This window comes from Oncorhynchus keta, chromosome 7 (genome assembly GCF_023373465.1).
Source record: "Oncorhynchus keta strain PuntledgeMale-10-30-2019 chromosome 7, Oket_V2, whole genome shotgun sequence".
NCBI classification, from domain to species: Eukaryota; Metazoa; Chordata; class Actinopteri; order Salmoniformes; family Salmonidae; genus Oncorhynchus; species Oncorhynchus keta.
This window is the reverse complement of record NC_068427.1, coordinates 18,330,740-18,336,285: the sequence shown is the minus strand read 5'-3', so window position 1 is coordinate 18,336,285 and position 5,546 is coordinate 18,330,740. Positions and strand designations below refer to the sequence as shown.

General features: G+C 42.1%; 1 long non-coding RNA gene across 4 annotated transcripts; it reads right to left on the bottom strand.

The window, feature by feature from the left end:
- Positions 1 to 770: 770 nt before the first annotated feature.
- LOC118386492 (uncharacterized) lies at positions 771 to 4,182 on the bottom strand. Of its 4 annotated transcripts, none has more exons than XR_004826232.2 (8): positions 4,094 to 4,182; positions 3,829 to 3,969; positions 3,632 to 3,724; positions 3,450 to 3,515; positions 3,319 to 3,349; positions 3,030 to 3,080; positions 2,804 to 2,913; positions 771 to 2,578 (listed from the first exon to the last, which is right to left on the bottom strand). It is a non-coding gene; the product is annotated as an uncharacterized LOC118386492 (long non-coding RNA). The 4 variants fall into 4 exon arrangements; XR_004826230.2 differs by having other exon boundaries at positions 2,830 to 2,913; XR_004826233.2 differs by having other exon boundaries at positions 771 to 2,505; positions 2,830 to 2,913.
- Between the last annotated feature and the right edge of the window lie 1,364 nt (positions 4,183 to 5,546).

The following is a 5,546-nucleotide window of genomic DNA, read 5'->3' as shown; positions in this document are numbered from 1 at the left end:
TTGAAATATCCAACAAATGTCATTCCACTTTATGATTGTGTCCCACTTGTTGTTGATTCTTCACAAAAATACAGTTTTATATCTTTATGTTTGAAGCCTGAAATGTGGCAAAAGGTCGCAAAGTTCAAGGGGGCCGAATACTTTCGCAAGGCACTGTAGTTACTGGCCAGCTCGGTTTTCAGCCAGCAGGGAACAAAAGGGGGGAGGGTCATTCAAAACTCAGACACATTTGTCACGTCAACACATCTGTCAGTGCTGCTGTGAACCACATCAGAAGGATCATTCAATGTTGTTCGAGTTGATTTTTGTATTACCAAATTAGCTTGAGATGGATTTTCCTGCAGCCCTACATACACGTTTCTTGACATAGGCGTTTCGAAGAGCTGTCAGTCAAGGCAACCTCATGAATATAAGCCTCCTGCCCACTCAGCCTGTCTTTCCAAACTTCCTGGTAGTTTGCTATGAGAGAAAAAGTACTGTTCAGAATGACCGTTCAGGACCTTTAACACATCACAGTTGTAACCTTTCATATTTGGCCTTCTTTGGCAACCAAATGAAATTCTCTCTCCATAATTTGGAATGTGATGAACAGTTGCAAGATATCCCACCAAGCAAAATGTAGTTGAAAAAATGATTGTGCCCAACTTCCAGTCTGTTTGGTTTTGGTTGAAAGTTGAAAATATTTATTTTTCAGGTTGTTATTTCAACAACTTGAAAACAACTTAATTTCAATGTACTTGCAGCCTATACACATGAGACAATATTTAAAATTGCTATATGTACAATTTTATTAACAATCATACAACCACAGTATTTACAAAAAGTATTTCTTTACAACACTTAAGTGCTAAATGTCTTTATTCCACTACTGAAGAACCATGTCTCAAATCATCATACTTACTTATTATTTCAAACATCCAGCGTGACAAAAGATACATTTATTATTCCATCCCTCACCATTAAATTAATTATTGCCAAAACATATTAACAAAGAGGTTTCTATTCGGTTTTGATATTTCCATTTCATGTAGCATTTAGTAATCATCATTATTTATGCAACCAACTGAGAATGTTTTTGTACAATTATATTATATAAAATTCTTACTCTTTTAACCAATGTCATCATATTGCAAAAGAAAATGGACCCAATGAACTGACCAATCAACTGAATCTTACAAAACCTATTTACAAATATGTGTAAAAGCAACACATATCTTTGTCCATCTAAGTATGAAAAACAGTATAAATTCAGTATGTATACAACATGACCAAATGTATGTGGACACCTGCTCGTCGAACATCTCATTAAGAAATCATAGACATCAACTCTTCTGGGAAGGCTTTCCACTAGATGTTGGAGCATTTCTGCGAGGACCTGCTTCCATTCAGCCACAAGAGCATTAGTGAGGTCGGGCGATTAGGCTTGGCTCGCAGTTGGCATTCAATTCTTACCTAAGGTGTTTGATGGGTTTGAGGTCAGAGCTCTGTGCAGGTTAGTCAAGTTCTTCCACACCGCCAAACACAGATTTGTCCTTTTGACTGGCAGATGGTAAAGAATGATTCATCACTCCAGAGAATGCATTTCCATTGCTCCAGAGTGTAATAGCGGTGAGCTTTACACCACTCCAGCCAACTTTTGACATTGCGCATGGTGATCTTAGGCTTGTGTGCGGATGCTCGGCCACGGAAACCCATTTCATGAAGCTCCCAACAAACAGTTTTTGTGCTGACATTGCTTCCAGAGGCAGTTTGGAACTCGGTACTGAGTGTTGTAAACATGGGCAGACAATTCTTTACGCACTTTAGCACTCGCCGGTCCCATTCTGTGAGCTTGTGTGGCCTACCACTGTGCAGCTGAACCGTTGATGTTCCTAGACGTTTCCACTTCACAATAACAGCACTTACAGTTGACCGGGGCAACTCTAGTAGGGGAGAAATTTGATGTTGAAAGTCCCTGAGCTCCTCAGTAAGGCCATTATACTGCCAATGTTGGTCTATGTCAGCAACGGTTGTGGAGGAAATAGCTGAATCCACTCATTTAAAGGGGTGTCCACATACTTTTGTATATATAGTCTCTCTTCCACTATGTCAAAATTGTGCATGGTAATTAAGTTTAGTATCACTTTTCTACCAATTCAGTGCATTTTTGTTGAAAATTAGGTCAAAGTATTCAACTACGAAAACTGAAACAAACAAATGGATCAAACAAAGACAAATAGATTAATCCCACTTTTCCGGCCTGCTGAAGGCGCGTGGTGGTGGCTTGGTAAACAGCGCCCCCGGCTCTACCAGGGGCATGCTTCGAGGTGGTCACGTTTTGTGGCCTTGCAATACAAACACAAACAGTTATATTAAATCAAACTCTCAAAGTAATGGATATGGTGCATCTGCTGTATGGCCTCGGTTACACCAAGCACTTAAATGCGACTTCTGTCTTCCAATCACTCCAAGCTGCATTAGGTCTGGATGCACAAAAGTCACATTGTACTCGCATTAAGTTCATATCTGCCAGGGAGGGAATTGTGTTCGGAATTTGACATAGTCTGGATGCAGTCAGGCCACCAAATATGCATAAGCACTGTAACGAGATGGGGTGAATGACTGGGGAAAAGGACATTCTACACAAATTACTTTTATAATAGCAAAGAACAAATGTGTGTGCCTGAAGGGAAATAAACATTCATACAGCAAGCTATTACATGAATATCGGTGGACAATTTGTGCTAATGTAAATTAACATAGATAATGTAACATATTCCCTTTTGCTTACGTGATGAACCTCTAAGGGGATATAAACATTTACCATCTTAATCATGTGTGACCTCTCACCTCTCGGGGTGTAGAAGTGTTCTTCCTAACCAGTCCCTCAACAGCTCTCAGACTGAGCTCCACCCTCAGAGGAGGAGAAGAAGGCTGGGGAGGGATGGAAGGGTGAATTGATCAATCGTTCAACAAGTCAGCAAAATAAAGATTGCGTTGATAAGCTTAAATGTCCATCTCCCACCCATGGAGAGACCTACAGTACATACTGTATATTACCCTCCAAACAGCACGGCTCGTCTCCTGGTCAGCTGATATATCTATAAGGGGTGAGCGAATCATCACTGGTTCATACACACACAGGACAGGAACATAGAGCCTTGTTAATACAACACTACTATACCATGCCTTTGTAACTGCCCGTGGGAAGATTAATTAAGTCGTAATGAATTGAATTAAATATAAAACTTCAGTCTCACAGACATTTTATTCATAAATGTAGTGTATAACGAGGTATTACAGGGTTATGGGTTTGAGTATAATACCACTATCTCTTACCTATCCAGCTCTAGCACAGCGACTGCAGCCCCTGGACTCACGCACTCACGCACGCACGCACTCACAGTTAACAACATTGTCATAAATACACATAAATCATCACAACAGTAAATACGTTGTTGTACACTCACCTGTATAAGTAGTGGCCTCTCGCTGTGCTCTGCCAGATAGCCCAGAAGAACCCTCAAAACATGATTCTGGGAATGAATTTGAAGACTTCAGCTAAAACAGAGCCTTTTTCAATTCCAACCATGATGGATGACTAGATTCATAGTACAGAATGAATGACTGATTGCCCAGTTCACCAACTCACCTCATACTTATATTGGTCCAGGAGCATTTTATGGGTGACGACAAACTGGGCTTTTTTGTTCTTCAACACCAGGTTCCCCATGATCCTGGAGCCCTGTCAGGCCAAGAGGAAAAATAATACTTACAATACGAAAGAAAGAGATGGGACAAAGACACTGACACTTTTTTCTAACCTCTAGCTATATCCCTTTCCCTTACATGTTAACAGCCTGCACAAGCTCAGTGAGCACACTCTCCAGCTAGCACTCTGGACGGTCTCCAGCAGCTTCCAGCACACCGTCTGCCACACCATGTCTGAGTGTGTGCAGGACGAGAAGCTAAGGGCCAGCACCTTAAACACTAACCGTGCAGAAAGAGACACACAATTGCAGTTTATAACTCTTCTGATGAATGCAAATGTGTTGTGGTTGGCAATCATCAATGCAGGAGGATCACGTAATGTTTTAATGTAGCCTTTACTTACCACTGTGTCCCTGAACACAGGCAGGGGTGGACTTTGTGATTTGGATGCCCCAGTCTGAGCCATTGCAGACTGGGGCCTGTGGCCTCTTTAGCGTCCTAAGTTTTTATAACTGTGACCTTAATTGCCAACCATCTGTAAACTCTTAGTGTCTTAACGACCGTTCCACAGGTGCATGTTCGTTAATTGTTTATGGTTCATTGAACAAGCATGGGAAACAGTGTTTAACCCCTTTACAATGAAGACCTGTGAAGTTATTTTCATTTTTACAAATTGTCTTTGAAAGATATGGTCCTGAAAAAAGGAAGTTTCTTTTTTTGTTGAGTTTTTGTATTCCATGAATCTAATGCTGTCTGCCCAAAAATAGTATTACATGCCATAATCCTTTCAACCAGACAGTATCAGATACATGAGATACAGAGACATGTCCTCTGTCTCGGCTCGACAACAATGGAAATATTGTCAGCAGCACCTGTCTTTTTCCTAAGTAAATTTTTTTTTTCAACTGGCTCCTCCGTCGCAACGTCCCCAGAATGCCCACCCGCTGGCCTGCTTGCCGCTGCCCGCTAGCTGTCTAGAGCACATCGGACTGTTAGCTTAAGAGGCCCATCGGACAAATTCTTTGGCCACTATACCTATTTTGCCAATTGGATTGGTTCATCACATGGAGCCCTGCTGATCCGTCTGCTGACGTAACAGTAGGAGAGGGCCACAACAGACCTTTTCCATCCTACAATCTGAGCTTGATGTTCTCAATCTCACACAAATTATCAACGAACCAACCAGGTACAACTCCAAATCTGTAAAAACAGGCACCCTCATAGATATCATCCTAACCAACCTGCCCTCCAAATACACCTCTGCTGTCTTCAATCAGGATCTCAGCGATCACTGCCTCATTGCCTGCGTCCATAATGGGTATGCGGTCAAACGACCACCCCTCATCACTGTCAAACGCTCCCTAAAACACTTCAGCGAGCAGGCCTTTCTAATCGACCTGGACGGGGTATCCTGGAAGGATATTGACCTCATGCCTGGTTATTCTTTAAAAGTGCCTTCCTCACCATCTTAAATAAGCATGCCCCATTCAAAAAAATGAGAACCAGGAAAATATATAGCCCTTGGTTTACTCCAGACCTGACTGCATCCTGTAGCATCCTGTAGCACTAACTCCAACAAGTTCTGGGACTCTGTAAAGTCCATGGAGAATAAGAGCACCTCCTCCCAGCTGCCCACTGCACTGCTAGGAAACACTGTCACCACTTATAAATCCACGATAATTGAGAATTTCAAGAAGCATTTTTCTGCGGCTGGCCATGCTTTCCACCTGGCTACACCTACCCTGATCAACAGCTCTGCACCCCTCACTGCAACTTACCCAAACCTCCCCCATTTCTCCTTCTCCCAAATCCAGATAGCTGATGTTCTGAAAGAGCTGCAAAATCTGGAACCCTAC